General features: G+C 35.3%; 1 pseudogene; it reads right to left on the bottom strand.

The window, feature by feature from the left end:
- Positions 1–18,301: 18,301 nt before the first annotated feature.
- Positions 18,302–21,400, bottom strand: LOC117078333 (annotated as a pseudogene).
- Positions 21,401–22,237: the final 837 nt, after the last annotated feature.

The following is a 22,237-nucleotide window of genomic DNA, read 5'->3' on the forward strand; positions in this document are numbered from 1 at the left end:
GGATATCCATCACCTCAAGCATTCATCAATTCTTTGTGTTAGGAACATTTCAAATAGACTCTATTAGTTATTTTGAAATATAATAAATAATTACTATAGTTGCCCTATTTTGTCACTCTTATTTTGTGGTTGCTGCAAATCTCTTCCATTACTAATTGGTAAATGGATAAGGTAATGCTATTTTTTAATATAATTTTTGTGTTAATGGGGTGAAATACATTGATTTTCCTTTTAGCTTTTGTCCTTTTATTTTTAAAGTATTATTTATATACAATAAAGTTTACAGTTTTGTAGGTAAAGTTTGTTGAATTTTGGTGATTGTGTATAACTGAGTAATCATCACTACAACCATAGAGCAGTTCCTACACCATAAAATGTTTTTATTCTTCCTTTGAAATGAATCTCTTCCTCCAAGACCCTACCTCAAGCAATTCTGATCTGTTTGTCAGTATAGTTTTGTTGCAGAATTTCACTTTTGCTACATAGTCTTTCATTGGACTTTTTCATTTTGAATGATGCTGTCAATTTACATCCACATGGTTGACTGTATTTTTTTGTTTGTTGCTGAATAAAATCCAATGGTATGGATATACCACAATGTGGTTACCTACTTACCATTCCATAGACATTTTGGGTTTCTTCTTTTGGAAGCCATAGTAAACATTCTATTATGAATATTAACACAGGAACTTTTTGAATGACAAATGTTTTCATTTTTCTTAGGTAAAGACCTGGAAGTAGAATGGTTGTGTTGTATACTAATGTATTCCACACTCTTTTTTTTAAGGTGACCGTACCTCAAATCCGTGAATCTTTCTTAATAAAATTGATATGGTTTGGATCTGTGTCCCACCAAATCTCATGGTTACATTGTTATCTCCAATATTGGAGGTGGGGCCTAGTGGGAGGTGACTGGATTATGGGGCTATATTCTTCATGGATGGTTTAGCACCATCCACTTGCTGCTGTTCTCCTGATAGAGTTGTCACAAGATGCCGTTGATTAAAAGCATGTAGCGCTTCCTCACTCTACCTTGCTTCTGCTCCCACGATGGGAGAAACCTTCGTACCCCTTCACCTTCTGCTGGAATTTTAAGTTTCTTGAGGCCTCCCCGGAAGCTGAGCAAATGCCAGCGTTACACTTCCTGTACAGCCTGAGGAACTGTGAGCCAATTAAATCTATTTTCTTTATGAATCACCGAATTTCAGGTATTTTTTATTGCAATGCAAGAATGAACTAATATGAAAGTATAAGACAGATGTAGTAGCTCAATATCTCACCAACACCAGATTGTGTCAGTCTTTTTTTTTTTTGTACCTTAGCTATCTATTCGTGTGTGTGTGTGCGCAGAGTTTTCATTGTACTTTCAATTTGTGTTTCTATGATAACTACTGATGTTGAGAATCCCTCAGCTTATTTACCGTTAATTTATCTTCTTTTTTGAGATACTTGTTTAAATATTTTGCTAATTTTTATTGGGTTATATATCTTCTTATTGTTAAAGTCCTTTGTATTTTCTAAATATAAGATTTTGGTGTATACATGTTTTACAAAAAATATTTTCTCTGTAACAGCATTATCTTATATTAACTGTCTTATAAATATCAAAGGTTTTTAATTTTGATGAAGCCTGTTTTATCAATTATCTTCAGGTATAGTTTGTGCTTCTAATATCATTTTTGAGAAAATGTTACAAAGAATTTCTTCTATTTTTTTCTAAAAACATGATAGCCTTTTATATTGAGAACCATTGTCAATTTTAAATTAGTTTATGTGTATGTGTAAAGAGAAGGTTGAGGTTTTTTATTTTATTCTATATAGAGATCTACTCGTTCCAGCAACATTTGTTGAAAAGACTATCTTCTCTCTATTTAATTGCTTTGGCACATCCATGAAAAATCAATTAACCATACATGTGTAGGTCTATTTGAGGACTCTCTATTCTGTTCTACTTGAGTTGCATTTCAATCATTATGCCACTATTACACTGTTGGGATTCATGTAGTTTTAGTTCTTGAGATCAGGTAAGGTAGGAATTCTTTATTAAAATTAATTTAGCTAATCTGAGTCTTTTGTCTTTCTCCATTGATGTTAAAATCAATTTGTTAATTCATTTAGAAAAGAAAATTGATAAAAATTAGCAAAGGCAAAGAAGATTCAAACAAAACTCTGAGTCCATCTGCTATTTATAAATCAATACTTCCAAAAACTGCAATTCAAGTTCATATATAATAGCTGTAATATAGGTCATATACTGGTTCATAAAACATGTAATTACTTGAAAACATTTAGATAGTACACAAATTTTAAATATTAAATGTCAATGACAAAGTAATATTTACTAAATCACCAAACATTTGGAAATTAAGCAACATATCATTTCAAAATAACCCATAGGTCAAAAAAAAGACATTACAAAGAAAAAGGTGAAGTATTTAAAACTGAATGATAATAAAGAGATAACATTTCAAATTTTGTGGAATACAGTTAAAATTGTGCTAAAAGGGAATTTCCTAGGTTTAAAGTTTACATTAGGGAAAAAAGAGTTTTAAAACAGTTACTAATAATTAGAAATTTAAAAGTTGAAAATTAAAAAAAATTAAAATAAGAATATGCAAGTAGAAAATAACATGGAAATAATAATACAAAAGTTAAAAATGGCTACTAATTAACAAGAGAGATTATCAACAATCAAATTTTGCTTTTTGATAAGGGAACAAATTGGTAATGATTGATAAACCCTAGGAAATTGATCAAGTTTAATCAAGAGAGAAAACACAAATTATCAACATTATAATTAAAGGAGAAAACATCTAACAGATATTAAAATGAAAATAAAGAATTTAAAAAGTGAATAACTTTGTGTCAATAAGTCAAAATTTTAGATTAAATATATCAATTCATTTAAAAAACTTACCGTAACTTATACAATGTAAATAGCCCTATTTTTGTTAAAGAAATAAAATTTGTAATTAAAATCATATCCACAAAGACAATTTCTGATTCATATGCTACACAGGTTAATTCCATCAAACATTTCAACAATAAATAAACTATTTCAGAAAGTAACAGAACAAGGCACACTTCCCAGGCATAGTTTTTTGAATCCAAAATAACTTTGAACCCCAAAACTCACAAGGACATAAAAAGAAAATAAATTCAAGACCAGTATTTTTCACAAACATAGATAAACAGCAACATTAGCAAAATATTACAAATCAAATCTAACGACATATATAAAAAATGCAACATCATCACTAAGTGAAGTTTATCCCAAGTAATAAAGTATTAGTTAGAAATATTTAAAATTACATTTAAAAATTTTTTCAAATCCTAACCAGATTAAGAGAATTAAGAAGAAACATTAATCATCTCAATAGATGTAAGAAAAAACATTTGCCCCGGCTGGGCGCGGTGGCTCAAGCCTGTAATCCCAGCACTTTGGGAGGCCGAGACGGGCGGATCACGAGGTCAGGAGATCGAGACCATCCTGGCTAACACGGTGAAACCCCGTCTCTACTAAAAAAATACAAAAAATTAGCCGGGCGATGTGGCGGGCGCCTGTAGTCCCAGCTACTCGGGAGACTGAGGCGAGAGAATGGCATAAACCCGGGAGGCGGAGCTTGCAGTGAGCTGAGATCCGGCCACTGCACTCCAGCCTGGGCGACAGAGCGAGACTCCGTCTCAAAAAAAAAAAAAACATTTGCCCCAAATGCAGCATAATTCATGATAAACTCATAATAATATATATACACAGAGTATTTTAAAATCTGATAAAAATCACCTATAAAGTTCAGCTAATTTAATAGTTAATATCATACTTAATAGTGAAATAATGAACAATTTTTTCATAAAAATCAGAGACAAGGCAAGAATGTACACTTTTGTCATATCTACTAAACAGTTCTGTCTTTCTTAGCTAGTTTATTAAGACAAGGAGGGAAAAATCTAAAGTTTGCAAGAAAGAAATTTAAAACTATTGCTATGGTATGAATGTTTCTGTCTCCTCCTACAAATTCATATGTTGAAATCTTAACTTCAAAGATGATGGGATTATGAGTTAGGGATTTATGGGTGGTGGTTATGTCATGAGGGTGGAGCCCTCATGATTAAGGTTATTGACCTTAAAAAAGATACTCCAGGGAGATAGCTAGCCTCTTCCATCATGTGAGGACACAAATAGAAGACTTCATCTATGAGAAAGAGGACCCTCACCAGACATTGAATTTGACAGCCCTTTGATTTCGAACTTTCTAGCCTCCAGATCTGAGAGCAATACATTTCTGTTGTTTACAAATTACCTCATCTAAAGTATTTTGTTATAGCAGTCTGAATGGACAAAGACAGCATCTTTATCCACAGATGACATGGTTGAGTATGCTGAAAATTACCAAGAATCAACAAATAAATAATTTAGCAAGGTCACTAGATATAAGTTAATAAATAACAATGAATTGTATTTTTAGTTTTCTGCAATAAACAATTGAAAATAATTTTTAGAATAACAATTACATTTGAATAAAATATATAAAATATTTGGGGATATATTTAATGACAGATATGGAAGCTCTCTACACTGAAAATTATAAAATCTTTTTTAGAGAATGTCAAATCTATAAAAAATAAAGTACACTAGGCTTGTGAATTGGAGGACTTAATTTTGTTGATATCAGTTATTCACAAATTCATTTATAGACTCAATAAAATTTTCATAAGATTTTTTGGAAGAATTGAAAATTAATTAGAAAACTTGTATAGAAATGTAAAGAACATAAAACAACCAAAATAATTTATAGAAACAAAATACAAGTTACAGCACTTACTATTTAATTTCAAGTCTTATATCAAGTTACATGTATTAAGACCATATTGAATTGAGCTAAATATAGATCAATAGAGTAAGGGAACAAATCAGTGATTTCAGAAATCAGATCACATATATACAGCCAACTTGTTGTCAGTGAAGAAGCTAAGTCAATAATAAGGACCAATATTATTTTCAATAAAGTGTGCTGGGACTAGTGGATGAACATTTAAACATATGAAAATACAATATTGATTCTTACTTTACATTACAGACAAAAGTTAATCCCTTAAAGTTGGGCCATAATTCTAAAATGTAAAAGCTAAAATTATAAATTGTATGGAAAAAAACACAAGGAAAATATTCATGTGAAGTTGGTGTAGGGAAAGATTTTTAGGTAAGATAAAAGTAATAATTCATAAAAGAAAAAAATAAACAACCAAAATTAAAAGCTTCTGTTTATCAAAATATAAGGTAAGAAAGTAATAAGGCAAGCCACAGATTGGAAGAAAATATTTACATTATAATAAAACAGAGTACGCTGAGAACTCTTACCAATCAAAACATAAAATATGAGTTAAACTTTCTCTCATATCCACACAAAATGGTACAAAATGCTTGAACAAGCAGGCATTCACAAAAGAAGATATGTGAATTGCCAATAAGACTATGCAGTAATGTTCAACATCATTGATAATCTAAGAAACGCTAATGTAATTTTAGGGAATTACATACCACTATAGATAGAATGGCTTAATTTTTTAAAAAAACAACAATATCAAATATTAATGACAATTTAGATTAACAGAAATTCATATGTTTCATCCAAGAATATGAAATAATATCACTTTGGAAAATTGCTTGGAAGTTTTCAATAAAACTAAACATATGCCTATTATATGACACAACAATTCTACTCTTAGAAACTCATTCAAGATAAATGAAAACTTACATTCACCAAAAACTTTACAAGGATATTCTTAACAGTCTTATTCATAATAACCAAAATCTACAAACCACACAAAGGTCTATCAACAGCAAAATAGTTAAACAAATTGTGGTATATTCATAAATAAATAAGCAACAATAAAAGAAATAGACTAACGGCATGTACAAAAACAAAGGTAAATCTAAAAAACAATATTTTGAGTAAAAGCCCTCAGATACAAAGACCACATGCCATGTGACCCCTATTTTCATACAATTCAAGAACAGGTAGAATTTAATCTGTAGGGACAAAAATTATAACAGTTCTAGTCTCTGTGAAGTGAAGGAGACATTGGCTAGTTAGATGCTTAGAGAACTTACTGAGTTGGTGGTAATGTTTATTATTTGATTTGTGTGATGATTACATGGTGGTTACATTTGTCAACCATCTTAAAATGATTTGTATGTTTTGCTGTATTTTAATTAGGCCCTAAAAAACAAACATTCAAAGACGATGGGGATACTTTGTAAACAAAAGAAGACTTGGAGTTCCTATCATTTTATTTCATTATCCATCATAGGCTTAGGCTACTTTGAATAATATATAATCGAGGATATTATGGGGAAATCATGGGTTAATAAAAGTTAAGTCACTGTTACCTGGCAAACCAGATTTGCTAGAATTTGTGTTATCAGGTTGGCACTCTTGCTCTTGTCTAAGGCTGAGAACTTATATTTGCTGGAATCCTTTTTCCTATATGGTTCTAGGTTAGAGTTAGCTGATTAGAAGAACTCATACATGATTTTAAGTCATCTGGGAGGCAGAGGTCGTTTTCCTCAAATGGTTTTGATGGTCATACATGGCGATGAACAAAGTAGTATTCCCGTGTGAGCCTTACCTTGTTCCTGCTCTCCTTCTACCTCATGTCCAGCTTGACTTTCTGGCTACTGGCCCTGCTGGCCAACAGCAGTCCCAAATTTACAACCAGGTGCTTGACTGAGAGCTTACACAGGCAGTGGTTCCCATGGGTCGTAGTTGCCACAGAGGCAGCAATTTTCATTTAGTAGAATTCACGTAGGTGGTAGTTTCCACAACTCTCTACAAGCTCCACTTTTGCGGCACCACTTGAATATCTAGACTGGAATCATTTTTTGAGTTTTTCTTCCAGGTGTATTTTGTCTGAGCATACTCATATGGCGTAGATAATGATTATTTTTCTGATTTGTTGATTCCCACCGCTACGTATTGACTGTCTCATCTTCTCCCACATTCAAGTAATTTGTAATTCCCATATTAAAGCTCTGTTTTCTTTAAACTTGTATGACTATTCTTCTGACTGATACTTAGGAGAGAGAGGAGTACATAATACTAACATTATATTCTATGTTTTATGAAAAAACAATAATTGAGGGTTTTGCATTGTTGGAATTTGCCACTTGTTAGTGGAATACATTCTTAAATGTGGTTATATTATACACCATTTTAATGGGCATTTCTTGCTTTACGTTTTTTTGCTAATGACTTATTACTTGCTGTTTATGTTCATTTTAGACTATGGAAATAATGTTACGCAAAAGCATATTCAAGCAATTTTCTCTATTCAAGTTCAAAATGGGTGATTAAACAGTAGAGTCTGCTTGCAACGTCAACACAGTTGGCCCAGGGACTGCTAACGAATGTACAGTGTGGTGGTGGTTCAAGAAGTTTTGCCTCAGAAGTGATCCAAAAAAAAAAAGAGGTTTTGCAGAGGAGACAAGATCCTTGAAGATGAGGAGTGTAGAGACCAGCCTAGAAGTTGACAGTAACCAATTGAAAGCAATCATGGAAGCTGGTCCTCTTACAACTACACGAGAAGTTGTGGAATAACTCAACATTTACCATTTTGTGGTCATTCAGCATTTGAAGCAAACTGGAAAAATGAAGAAGCTCAGTAAGTGGATGCCTCACAGGGTGAGCAAAAAAAAAAAAAAAAAAAAATTGTTGTTTTGACTGGGTGTGGTGACTCATTCCTGTAACCCTAGCACTTTGGGAGGCCCAGGAGGGTGAATCATTTGAGGTCAGGAGTTCCAGATCAGCCTGGCCAACCTGGTGAAACACTATCTCTACTAAAAATACAAGAAAAGTATCTGGGTTTGGTGGTGTAGGCTTGTAATCCTAGCTAGTGGGGGAGGCTCAGGTAGGAGAATTACTTGAAGCTAAGTCATAATAAGGAGCAATATTATTTTTAATAAATCAGGAGACAGAGGTTGGAGTGAGCCGAGATTATGTCACTGCACTTCCGCTTGGGCAACAAAGCCAGACTCTGTCTCAAAAAACCAAAAACCAAAACAACAGCAACAAAAAATTGTTGTTTTTAAATGTTGTCTTCTCTTATTCTACCCAACAACAATAAACCATTTCTTGATCAAATTGTGACATACAATGAAAATTATATTTTGTACGACAACCAGGAATGGCCAGCTCAGGGGTTGGACTGAGAAGAAGCTTCAAAGCACTTCCCAAAATCAAACTTACACTAAAGAAATGATCATTTTCACTGTTTTGTGGTCTGCTGCAGGTCTGATCAACTCCAGCTTCCTGAATCCTGGCAAAACCATTATATCTGAGAAGTATACTCAGCAAATCCATTAGATACACCAAAAACTGCAATGCCTGCACCTGGCATTGTCAACAGAAAGGTCCCAGCTCTTCTCCATGACAATGCCCAACCACGTGATGCACAACCAACACTTCAAATGTTGAATGAATTGGGCTACAAAGTTTTGCCTCATCTGCCACATTCTCCTGACCTCTCGCCAATTGACTATGACTTCTTCAACCATCTCGACAACTTTTTGTAGGGAAAATGCTTCCATAACCAGCAGGATGCAGAAAACGCTTTCCAAGCATTCATCAAATCCCGAAGCATGGATTTTTTTTTGCTACAGGAATAAACAAACTTATTTCATGTTGGCAAAAATGTGTTGTTTATAATCGTTCCCATTTTGACTAATAAGGATGTGTTTGAGACTAGTTGCAATTATTTAAAATTCACAGTCTACAACTGCAATTACTTTTGCTCCAACCTAATATTATTAGCAAGATGGCTATTTCAATGTAAGTATAAGCTGATAGTAAGGATAATGAGTCATTTTACACATCTCTGAAATAGCTAAGGGGTGTTTTAATTAAGTTAACATTAGGTTAACATTTCTGTGAATTGTAACACTAGGCAGTCAGTTAATTTTTGTATTTAGACAAATGCCAATATTTGTGTTTCAGATTAATAGTGGGGTGGGGTGGAGGCAGCCTATACTCCTGGCTATTATTCAAGGATATAGGCTTACACAGGATTTTACACCTTCACTACATCAATCCCAGTTTGCAGTTGACATTGACATATACCTTGAATATTAAAGATGAAAGAGAATGGAGAAATCCGTAATCTTCTTAACCACATTGGCTCAGAAATTAAACCCATCACTTTTGCTCCCACGTAATTGGTGACAACAATAACCTCACATACTTTCAATGGTCAGTGGATGGAGAAGGCTGGAAATATAGTTGACTGCAATAGGTTTCCAGAAAGAATTGTAGTCCATAAAAAGAGGCATACATTTTTTGATAATGGCTATGCATCTATCCCAAATCTGGTTACCAAATACCCACGGAAAATCTTCCTCCCCTCAGATCAGAATCCCAGCAACACACAGGGAAGACAACCCAAAGTCACATCTGCCTAATGTATTCAGTTCAGTGTTCATATTCTCAATGTGAGGTTTCTGCACTGAATCTGGAAGAGATTCCTTCTATTCCTGTGATCTATGAAAACAGAAAGGAGTACTCCTCCCCTTATAGAGAGTTATGTACTTGGGATTTAAAAAAAAATTTCTATTATGTTCCCTGGGAAAAACTCACTTGTCCATTGTCTTCCCAGAACCCTGCTCCCAACTCCAAGAACTTCATCTATATCCTCAATGACTACATCTAACATGGGTGTTTTGAGAATTTGTAGCTTTAACAGCCTGCATCCTACTCTTTCAATTTTGTACTCTAGTACTATTTTAAGGCTCAATCATTCGTATAATTTTTAGATCAACTTTTGGAATTTTTTGACAATGCCAATCCTTCAGAATCACAGCAGGCTTCTGATTAACTTCCTTCCAGAGAAGCCTCTGTGCCATAAACACAGTTCAAATTATTTCCTTGGCATAGTTCTTAAATCTGTTTGATTTCTTTATTTTTTTTGACACTATGTTTTCTTCTCAGAACTCACATTAGGTTCACAGCTGCCCCTGGAAACAGGATGCTGCCATTATCCCTGATTCTCTGCAGCACTGAATTCTAAATAAGAGCATTACTTAGCCCAGGTCATATGACCACAGACTAGCTGCAGAGGAAGATAAGAGAGTATCTACCATTTTCAACTTCAGTCATGGCAGTTTTTGCCCTTCCCTAAGGCTCCCAAGGTAGGGAAATTCCTAAAGAAAGGGTGCATGTATGCTAAGAAGCCTCAAAAGTGAAGAGTTCCCCTACATGAGTGTATGACATGATTTGAAATTTATGCTTAATAATATTCAATCATAGCCACTCTTTCCGCTATCATCTGAGTATCTATTTGAAGCTGGTAATTATTTCTCTTTAGCTATTCTACATATGCTTTAATATTTATCCCAGCTCTGGTTTAATTTACAGAGGCACAAACAGCCACATATTTTTCAGGAGGAAATGCAGGCAGAATAAGTTCAAAGACACTACTTTTATAAAAATCATTGTGCTCCATTTTCCGTGGGAAATCGTTTGTCCCACTGGTGTTTTGATGTGTTCCTACTTGAAGCATTTTCTTTCCTAGCTCCTTTGGAAAGTAAAATACTGAAATTTTAAAATATCGAATACTTTTTCCGTTTTCATGCCTCTTAGTTGTTTTTCTAAAACCAGACAATATGCATTTAAAAATAAAAACTTGACACAAAGAATTCTGTGGTGGTAATAAGAAAGCGATATATAGGCCAGTTAGGTTTGCATGGTCATCTTTTCTTTGATTTAAGCATCCCAAAGGGAGGTTTATAAACAGAGTATCTTGTTAGTCTTTCTGTAATTGTAACCTGTCTAGTTTGACCTCTAGCCTGTCCATTGCAATATTTGTTGTATTTTTTCAAAGAGGCACATAACTGTTGCCCATGCCAATTGTTATTGAATATTTAATAACATGCATTTTATCCTCATGTATCTCTTCCTTCGTTTTCTAAGGGAATTCTCCTCAGGTGCCAGAAATGTATGTCAGTGATACATTTTGTTCATAGCACAAAAAATAATTTGGTGTATTTTGACAAATATTTAGTTCATTGATTGTCCAAATTTAAGCTTTAAATGTGGTATAAAATAACGGAGCTAAAAAAATTCATGTAGAATGAGATTATGCATATTATCAAAATATGCTCTCCTTAATAAATGTTTCCACAAATTTGTTATTTATAAGCACAATTTCACGTCTAGTTATCTGGGCAAACAGAACAAGAAGATCTGGACTATATAGCTATTAACACCTGAATTAATCATCAGTAATAAGTAACTGCTGTGAGAAAGACTCATTATAGGAAGCAAACAGGTTTTAATTCTTTTAGAAGCAGTAACCCCCAAATCTTCAACTGCATATGACATCCAAGTATTTACTGAATATCCTATATATAGAAGCCCTGAAAAAGTCATCTGAGCTCTGATTGTAAGGGTCTATGATCTTATCAAGGACAAAAGTGAAATGAAAAAAAAAAAAAAGGATTTACAGAAAACACTTGCATATTTTCAGAACATTCATTTATACTTAAAAAGCTTCAGACATTCAAATTGGAAACATTGAGATACAAAGTGATGACTCTTGTTAGTTTATCTCATTTTTAATAGAAACAGGTACTTTCCTGTTCACTACAGAAACAACCTCAACTTTACAAACTCTGTTCTTCCCTCTTTAGCTCTAAAAACATGTTAATATATATGAGAAGTGCAATACTGGAATGCCTGCAAGACAATGGCATTGAATTTTAAGAAAGCCTTACAGAAATATTTCATTACATGACATTGGTAAAGTACCGTAAAATGGAATTGAATACTGGCAATTGTAATTTGAGCATTGTAAGAAGAACCCTGACTTTTCCAGTGTACTTTATCTCCTACTCTTTTGCCTCTTATTCCCCCTCTCCAATTCACATCATACAATATGTTGTTATTAAGTTAATTCTAATACATTTGATGTTTTAATAAAATGATCACTAAAAAATTAGAATTACTTCTACATAGTCTACCACTGAAAGACTTTATTTGCTGAGAATTTTCCACCAATAAAAGTTTTGAAAATACTATAGAATGCATCTAAGAAATTATGTTGTTATGCAAATGATCAACTGCTTTTAGTTTGTACAAAGAAGATTTGCATGCTTTATAAGACTGAAAAAATACCAGAAGTTGAAAACAATTTTGTATTTCTTAGGCATCTAGTATATGATTTTTAAAATTAATATTTAAAATTGTATACAAGGAAGTAATTTTCTCAATTGTTTATGAAAGTAAATATACTTCACTTTCTAGTCAGGACAATAGACAGTATTCTTTAAATAGATGGAAATGACTTATAGAAGAAATATTACTGCTAATTGTAGCAGTTAGTATTTTAAAGCTTTGATTTTAGAAATTTCAACTGTCTGATCTCATCTGTCAGTGTCTGATGGTGTCTCTTTAAGAGAGAGCATCCTTTTTACCTGAGCTTTCAAGAAATTAAAATATAAGGAATAAGACTGATGGAAACAATCATCTTTCTTACTAATAAAATGGATGTGGGAAAAAGTGGCTACCTCTGACCTAGTAGGCTTACTGATACTGAAAGATGCTCCAGCTCAGTCACTAGTAGCAATGGGTCATTCCAGGCCCTCCACTCTGAAGAGACACCACAGAACTGAGAGCACTCACTTGGGAGCACATACCCCATGCAGGCAGATAACTTTCCAGAAAACGAGGAGAGAGAAAAAACCATGGCGAAGTATGTTCAGTTCCTCATCCCAGTCAAACCAGTAAGATAGGTAACTCCTCCTTCCTGTATCCAAATAGTTGATGGAGCTGAATGAAAATAGAACTTTTACATGAGGAGATTTCTATTCATCAGGAGAAACCATGAGGAATTGAACTAAAGCATTCCTCAGTCTCGCCCTGTATTGATATTTTACTATAATGTAATAATCATTTTAAATTATTTTTGCAAATAGAATTTTATTAGTGCCTAGTAACATCTCTGTGAAAGGTGATTAAAAATTCACTTAACAGTAAGGGAGTAGGAGTCACTCCACACCTGCCTCTTTGGGGGAGTGAAAGAATGGATGGAGCTATTAACCTTATTATTTACTGGAACAATGCCAGTGGAATCTTGTTGCTATTGAGCATTTGAATTATGGCTAATGTAGTTAATGGACTAAACTTTTATTTAACTTTTTGTTTTGTTTTTTGAGACGGAGTCTCATTCAGTCGCCCAGGCTGGAGTGCAGTGGCCGGATCTCAGCTCACTGCAAGCTCCGCCTCCCGGGTTCCCGCCATTCTCCTGCCTCAGCCTCCCGAGTAGCTGGGACTATAGGCGCCCGCCGCCACGCCCGGCTAATTTTTTGCATTTTTAGTAGAGATGGGGTTTCACCGTGTTAGCCAGGATGGTCTTGATCTTTGACCTCGTGATCCGCCGGCCTCGGCCTCCCAAAGTTCTGGGATTACAGGCGTGAGCCACCGCGCCTGGCCATTAACTTAATTTTTATTAATTTAAATTTAACTGAGAGAGTCATATGTAGCTAGTGGCTACTGTATTGCACAAAGCAATTCTATATCTTCAAGAATAGCAGAAATTCTTAGCCAGAAAATATTAAGACTAATGCAAAGAGTGATGTAATTAAGATTCATGATCAGAATCTGAAAAGAGGAGGGCTCTGAAACACTTCCCTGACCAACATGTTGTGTTGACCAGGCTTAGAGTTTGGCTGATGAGGCTTGGCTGACAGGTTCTGAGAAGCTTTCTGGTACATATTATTAAGAATAGGTTGAGAGAATTTGAAGCATTTAAGAAGAAACTCATTAGTTTCACAAAAAGTGACTGTATATAAGTCAATGTTAGAGAGAAAAATATGGATATTTTAAAGGAGGTGACTGTGAAAAGGAATAAAGTCAGATAAAGAGTTGATTCTGGGACAAGTTTGGAGAAGATCAGCTCTCATATGTATTGATAAAACTCGCCTGTGAGTACCCACTTGGGTACCTGTGAGTACTCTGAGGCATCCTATTTGACACACTCCAGGGTCATATGTTAGAAGCCGAGTCTGACTTATAATCGTGTTTTTCACATCCCCTGTACCTGTCCTACACACATGTAAATAAAAATAACAGATAATGTTGGTCTTCAAGGAAAAGAATGAAAGAGGGAGCCTCAGCAGGGTTTTAGTCTCTGGGTTGGGCCATTTGTGAGGCCCTACTTTGGTTTTAAGAAATAGACATATAGGTATAGGTACAGTTATAAATGATATAGATATAGATAACTTCTTAAGACATTTATCTTTTTATTTAACATATCTCTATGAGTTTCTTGCTGGCAGAAAAACATTGCATTGATGAAATAAATTATTACTCTATTATTAATTATTTCTGTTTGTAATGTCTATCTTGTAATTCCCTAGATAGTGGAATTCAATTTATCTTGTAAGAGCTAGCTTTGTACATTACTTCTTTTTTTTTTTTTTTTGAGACGGAGTCTAGCTCTGTCGCCCAGGCTGGAGTGCAGTGGCCGGATCTCAGCTCACTGCAAGCTCCGCCTCCCGGGTTTATGCCATTCTCCTGCCTCAGCCTCCCGAGTAGCTGAGACTACAGGCGGCCGCCACCTTGCCCGGCTATTTTTTTTTGTATTTTTTAGTAGAGACGGGGTTTCACCGTGTTAACCAGGATGGTCTCGATCTCCTGACCTCGTGATCCACCCGTCTCGGCCTCCCAAAGTGCTGGGATTACAGGCTTAAGCCACCGCGCCCGACCTGTACATTACTTCTTTTGAAGTTTCCCCTAAGTCACAAGACTGCTCTTCTACCCACTTGTTTGTCTAGTTTATAATAGCCCTTAGTATCTACCAGCGGTGTATTCCTTTAAACTTCTTCCAGTCCACAGATTTGCTGAACATCTACTATAAACCAGACACTGTGCTAAGTATAGAAGGTATACACAGTATATATAATGTGATAAGAGCTAGTAGAGATTTGTACTTGCTACTGTGCCACCTTAGAAGAGCAAGTAATTGATCCCATCTAGGGAACTCGGAAAGCTCCCTTGCAAAATTTTACATTTGAGTTAACTAAATACAGAGTAAGAAGCTATCCAAGCAGATGAGGTACCTGGCTGGTCCTTATGTATAATAAGAATTGAAAATAAAGAAATTGAATGGAATAATAAAATAAATGGAAATGGGAATTGAAAAGAAATAAAGGACTAAATATTCTCCACATCCCATTTTGAGAATTTGGTAATATGGGCCTGTAGGCAACGTGGAAGTGTGAGAAATAAAGAGGGAAAAGGAAGTCACACAGGTTAGGAAAACACGTGGGGGCCAGTTATGAAAATCTTTAAATGCCTCTTGTCAGACTCTGATTTGTTAATTAAATATATTGCCTCCTCAACAAGACTCTGTTTTCATATTTTCCCAACTCGTCAGGTTTTTAAAGCTTATAGTTGAATTCTTTCTAAATGGACCATGGTGTTGGGAGAAAAAAACACAGAATTGATACAATGGGAGCTTCCAGCTTTGCAAGGAATCAAAGGATTTTCTGTAGCACTAGTAGCAGCATATATCACTTGAGACTTATCCTAAAAATTGTCTGTCTAGAGTTAAAAAAGGAGTTTATTATTTCTTTGATTTAAATATTGATCCTTTTTCCAAAGTCAAGCAAAATTTCAAGCATCGTGAAGTTAGATGAGAAATACATAAGATGAATTAATTTATTTAGATTGGATGGAGAGAATATTAGGCACCAGTACAAAGGGTATTAGGAAGCATTGCAAGATAAATAAAAGGTATTCAGGACAAGAGACAATTGTTACGTACATCAATTTCCTCTAAAAGCTTGGATAAGTGAACTTAAGCTACTGGGAATGAATAAAGTGGGATCCAGAGGGGCATTAATATTTCATGAGTTTTTAGTAATTATTTTCTAGGGAATTGAAAAAAAGTTTGGTGGCAAGAGTAGGAAAATGAGAAGTTAGTCTATTCGGAAAAACATAAAAGGATGATATTGCAGGGAACCTTAAATTTGACAGTAAGAATATGTAATTAAAAATAACCTAATATAGTATTCCAATCTGTTTCCAATTTCTTTTTCTCACATGGAACATTATTGTGTCTATACAGAGAAAGCATATTTTTAATATATGCACACACACATAAATGTATATGTACATACACATATACATAACTGATACACATATATATTTGTATATGTATGTATATGCCAGTATGCATATTAATAGTAAAGACAAAGTTTCGTTGCTTATGCCTCTATATTTTGTTCTATCAGAATCAACAGTATTAAAGTTTGCTGTAGGAAAATGTTTGACAATTCAATGTTCACTTCTCTCCTTCCCTCTTCATAAGAGAACTCCAAATGTGCTTAGGGATTCCCCTCATGTAAGATAACACCAGTTCAAAATTCTAGCCAATCATAAAATTCCATTTTTCTTCATTGGGATTGTTTTGGATATATGAAACCCTGAGGAGCATCTGCCAGACGGTAGCTGAGAATGAGTCCCTGACTCTTATAAAATAGACACTAGAGGTGAAAATTCCTTTCCTTTGTCTGATATTGTGCAGGAAACATTTAATACAGCATTCCTCAATTAATCAAATACTGTACATTTTCAACAAGGGCCTGTTCTCAAGACTGGCCTGGGTTGTCTTCTGATTACTGAGCTCTGAGTCCTTGGAATGTTCTCCCTGATAAGAGTTTTTTGTATGCCTGAGGCCTTGGGCTGTTCTGTACCAACTTGACAGGATGGTTAGTTAACAGTGGGATTTATGGTGAATACCTGTTTCTGCTCAGGATGTCTGGAGTCTGAGAAGGTAGTGTCAGGCATGTTGGTGTGCATGGCCTACATACATGATCCCCAATAGGATTTCTTGACACAAAGCCACAATGGCAACACTTAGAGTGTATTGTTACTTATTTGAACTGAGAAAATTAAACACATTATGCAGCCCCAAAGAGAGAAAACACCTAGAAGCTTGTTCCTGATGTCTGCCAGATTGTGCCCCATATGCATTTTTCCTTTACTGGTTTCAATACCATCTTTCCAATGTAATCAACTCCAAGAGTATGACGGCTTTTGAGCTCTCTGAGTCCTTCAAGTGAATTATTGAACCTGTGGGTGGTCTTAGGGATCCCTAACACAGATATGATGTCTGACACAATTGCAGTCCTCTTGAAGGCACCAGATAAATCAGCCTTGAGGTAAAACCAGTGCTAATACAAATAACAGTTTAACCAGTTATCACTTTAAAACATTTGTTTTCCTAAGCCTAGATTGTGAAAACCTGAACACAAATGGAATTGATTTTTTAACTTCTTTTACGTGTACTTGATTTCTCCCTTTTTGTTAAGAGAGCCTAGAAGATTAGAACCAATCACAGGGAGTTCAACTGTAAATTTCACAAGAGAATTTTCTGCAAATACCTTTGATTATAATATGATACTTACTCGCTATATCTGATAGTAGTATTTAATCATTAATTCAGTACTATAACAAACATTTCCCCACAACCCCAGAGTGCTTGTTACATAATTAATACCCAGAAGGATTAATTTCCCCCATTATTAACATTCAGGGTTGATAGTGAAAATCATTACAAGTACTTCCAAAATATTCTACAAGAGCCAAGAAAATAAAAGAATGGTGGCTACCTGGTTAATGCCAGGAGAAAAATAAAATTTCTGAATGTAAAATGAAGTTTGTCTATAATATGTGAATGTAATTATCTTTTTGGGATAACGAGCCATACAGTCTTTAGCAAACATTGGCTGGATCCTCCATTTTAATATTTCAACTTAAAATGATTTAATAGGTCAGTAATTCAGTTAAATTGGTTCAAAGCAATCCATAACAAATGGGCCAGATTTTATTTCCACTACCATTCCCAGGAGCAAATTTGCAAGGATGTAGGCATAAAGGTGCATGTTTTATATTTTAGGTATCTAACATCATTCTATGATAGTAAGGATCTCAGTTCAATGAAATGATTAATTTTTGCTTTAGAATATCCTCTCCCTTTGTTTCCACTGTCAAGTGGATAATTTTTATTCCAAAACATATATGAGAAAAACTGGTAATTTAGATTTTCTTCACAAGATCAAAGCTGTGCATAATAAGCCAACTATAGAAGCATCATGCTCGCTACATTCTCAGAAATAAGCCTGATCTCTCTTCAGAATGGGGCAGTTAATTTAGTAGCTCATTAGTAAATGAAAGTATTTTATGGCACCTCTTTTATTTTCAAGTTTCAGTTATTTATTAATCAGTGTAATATCCAGTAGATTATATCAAAATGATTTCATGCATTTAGAGGAGAAATATTTCCTGGTTAGGTGGAAAACTGTGCAGATGGTTACTGGAAGACCTTCATTATAAAGCAGCTTTATAGTGAAATATTTCATTTCACTATAAAGAAAGAAACCTGGACCTTCTTTCTTCAGTTTGCTGTAATCCACATTCACTGAGTAGAACTTGTATTGATCACAGGGACCCAGTTCGTTTCAGGGCTCTGGGTTTTTCTTCCTGTCCCAACTAATATCTGGATTGAACAATGCCAGACACAAGAGATACAGTGCTGCACCAGTACCTCTAGCTCCAATAAATACAAAGAGGGCATCAAGCTTCGATGCTTCTTGACCTGACTGATGATATAGCGGGGTATGTCTGTGGCAGAGGCCTCTGATTGGAAAGGAGAGAACCAGCTTAACCACCAGGCCCCGGGCTAAGTAGTATGTGCATATGTTTTTAAGTGCCACTTCTCATGAGTAGCAAAGGGCAGAAACTGACAACTCACAAACTAACCTAAGAGTGGCTTTAAAAAAATGGGTGTTTATATAAGTCTGAATCTTCTCCTGAAATTATTGGAAAATCTATCAATATGTCACATTCTTAAAATTGACTGAGTCTGAGTAACAGAGGCTCTCCTCCTATCCCAACAAAGGGCCTGGACTTTCCATCTTGCAAAAGTCCATTTTTTCCTTAGTGTCCCTCTGACACTGACTTGTAGAGTCAAATTCCTTTGCACTAACTCACCTCAGTGGCTTATTAAAATTGTCTGAGTCGGCCGGGCGTGGTGGCTCAAGCCTGTAATCCCAGCACTTTGGGAGGCCGAGACGGGCAGATCACGAGGTCAGGAGATGGAGACCATCCTGGCTAACACGGTGAAACCCCGTCTCTACTAAAAAATACAAAAAACTAGCCGGGCAAGGTGGCGGGCGCCTGTAGTCCCAGCTACTCGAGAGGCTGAGGCAGGAGAATGGCATAAACCCGGGAGGCGGAGCTTGCAGTGAGCTGAGATCCGGCCACTGCACTCCAGCCCAGGGCGATAGAGCGAGACTCCGTCTCAAAAAAAAAAAAAAAAAAAATTGTCTGAGTCTAATGACTATTCTAATTGACAATCTCTAATTAAAATCAATATTCTTTAAACATATTGTAGGAAAATACTTGTTTGATAATGTGAATTAAATTTTAACCTCCATAGAATGAAAGTGATTTGAGTGTTAATGGCAAGAGATATTGTATGGGATATCCAGATAGACTATAGACTTTGTCATTATTTTTAAATCAAATTCAGGGTTGTTACTCAAACTCATTAACCCAAAGCCATCCTTCACCTACCTAGTGTGAGAAAGTAATAACCAGCACCATATAGATAAATAAAATAATTAAATAAATCTGTAAAATAATGATCATGATTACATTATGTGCACATTCCGATTTGTTGACTATTAAGAGAGATATCATGTGGTGCTTATGTTGACATTAGAGAAGAAACTTGTTTTTCACAAGTCCTCCATCATCTTGTCATTGAAGCAGAAATGCTCAATGATGATGTGATTCTACTGTATTGTTCGTTAGATACAAACTTTTCTGAGAAAATCTACTTGGGCTCAGGTCTTGGTCTAGCCATTGTACATCTGAATGCATTAAAGTGAATTTCTCTAACAGTAACTTTCACTATGCTTGCCACATTAGCAATGTATGACTAAAAAGAGGGACAAAGAGCTAGTAAAAAAGATTTCTCCAGAAAACTTGAATAGAGATTTTATCCTGATGTGCATTTTCATCTTTTTTTAAAATTAGCCTGGAAAGGTAAACACAAAGCTACATCTGAATTTTATTAAGGCATTAGCACCTCCCAACTCAGAAACTAGATCTAACAAGATACTCAGCATCAAATCAAAAACAGCAAACTTAATATCAATTAGAGATGATACTGAGTGCAAAATCAAATAACCCAAAATGTCATGCAATCATTGAGAATTTCATCACTAAAGGCTTTGCCGGCAGAGTGATGTCCACGTGTGCAAGGTAATTTATATGAAATGCCAAAAGACCAAGCTGTTGGGAAAAACAAGTTTTTGGAAAAATTGAAACATAAGCGTTCAATATTTTAAAATACACCCACGTCTTGATAAGCAAACTAACCAACTCCACATTGGGAGATAATTTTCCACGGGTAATTTCTCCATTGTCTTTCTGTGCGATGTTATGCACAGAGACACTTTTGTTTGGGACTATTTTTTCGGGAATGTCTATATTACAAATGTCCTTGGAAAATGGAGACAGTGTGTCCCTGCCGGAAGCAAATATTGGCAGGTCTGCTTACAGCCCAATATAGAAGATTAGCATTAACTATCCTTGGAGTTGCTCAGGTGTGATGCAAACTCACTGAGTGAACAGCTTCCACCTCAAATGCTCTGTCTTGTCTCTATAGAGTTTGAGGAGCAAGAAAAACGGATCTGAATGTAAAGCTTAGGCTGCTTGCTGTCCGATGACGAAAAAGTCCTTTTCTCTAAACCAGGCTTTTAATGTCTTCTGCTTTCATCAGTGAGATTTGGGAAAGCCTTCACTGTTAGTGTTCGATATGGTAATATCTCAGATCCCTCATAATTTTTGACAATACAGTAGAGCCTAAGGTAATATTTTTATGTTGGTAATTGGATCTAAGTTTCCAAACTTTGTAATTTCTGACTTATAAATGGAAGTTGATTTTAACAGTCACCAAAAGATACAATTCTAGAAGCATTCATTCAATCTTTGTTTTCTGGTAATAAATTCATCTCATGGCCCAGTTCATTGATTAAGTGGTATAACTAAAACTTACAAACATTAATTACAACCCCCCCTTGCAGACCCTCTGCACCTCTCTGCTTATAATATAAAATTAGTCAACAAAATAGACATTAACTAAAATAAGAATATTGGGTGTGATTTCTTCTAAGTCAATAAATTTGTGACTTCTGTCATAATCTAGAATACAACACTGACAGTGATTTTTCATTAATGCACATAACAGCTTCACGGCTGACTTTTAAATTTCCAAAGATGAAATCACCTGTCTGAATTGACCTAGCTGTCTCTGTTTCCTGTGCTTTCTTTTCCATGCTTTCTATGCTCCTCCTTTTTTGGGTATTCCAAACCATCTTTAAAATTGTGCTGTTAGAGACAGGGCTGTTTCTTTTTCTTTTTTTTTTCTTTTTTTGAGGCGGAGTCTCGCTCTGTTGCCCAGACTGGAGTGCAGTGGCCGGATCTCAGCTCACTGCAATCTCCGCCTCCCGGGTTTACGCCATTCTCCTGCCTCAGCCTCCCGAGTAGCTGGGACTACAGGCGCCCGCCACCTTGCCCGGCTAGTTTTTTGTATTTTTAGTAGAGACGGGGTTTCACCATGTTATCCAGGATGGTCTCGATCTCCTGACCTCGTGATCCGCCCGTCTCGGCCTCCCAAAGTGCTGGGATTACAGGCTTGAGCCACCGCGCCCGGCCGGGGCTGTTTCTATGATACATTCACACCATTACAGTTTATGAGATATATCCACAGACTCCATTGTTTTATTCCTGCTCTTAGTTTTTGATTAAGAATAGCCCAAGTTTTAATTTCTTCTGTATTCTCTACAGTTGTGTCAAAATCGCATTGGAAGATAATATCCATGTGAAACAAGCTTCTGAAAATTAATGATATCTAAAGCTCAAAATAACTGCGTGGTGCTGTTTTTCACATAAATACAATGTTTTAAAATATATAACTCTTCTGACATATTCCCTTATAAAACCATGTTAACAGTGAAAATGACCCCAGATCTGTTTGTTCCTTATTCATCAAGAGCAGTGAAATAGCTGGCTGGTAGGTACTATATGATATTTATCTTTTCTGTTAGGTTTTAAGGAAAATAGTTTATATGGCACAAAGACCCACCCAAACTTTATTCATGAGTTTCCCATCC

The sequence above is a fragment of the Trachypithecus francoisi genome, unplaced genomic scaffold, assembly GCF_009764315.1.
Source record: "Trachypithecus francoisi isolate TF-2019V2 unplaced genomic scaffold, Tfra_2.0 Lachesis_group0, whole genome shotgun sequence".
NCBI lineage: Eukaryota > Metazoa > Chordata > Mammalia > Primates > Cercopithecidae > Trachypithecus > Trachypithecus francoisi.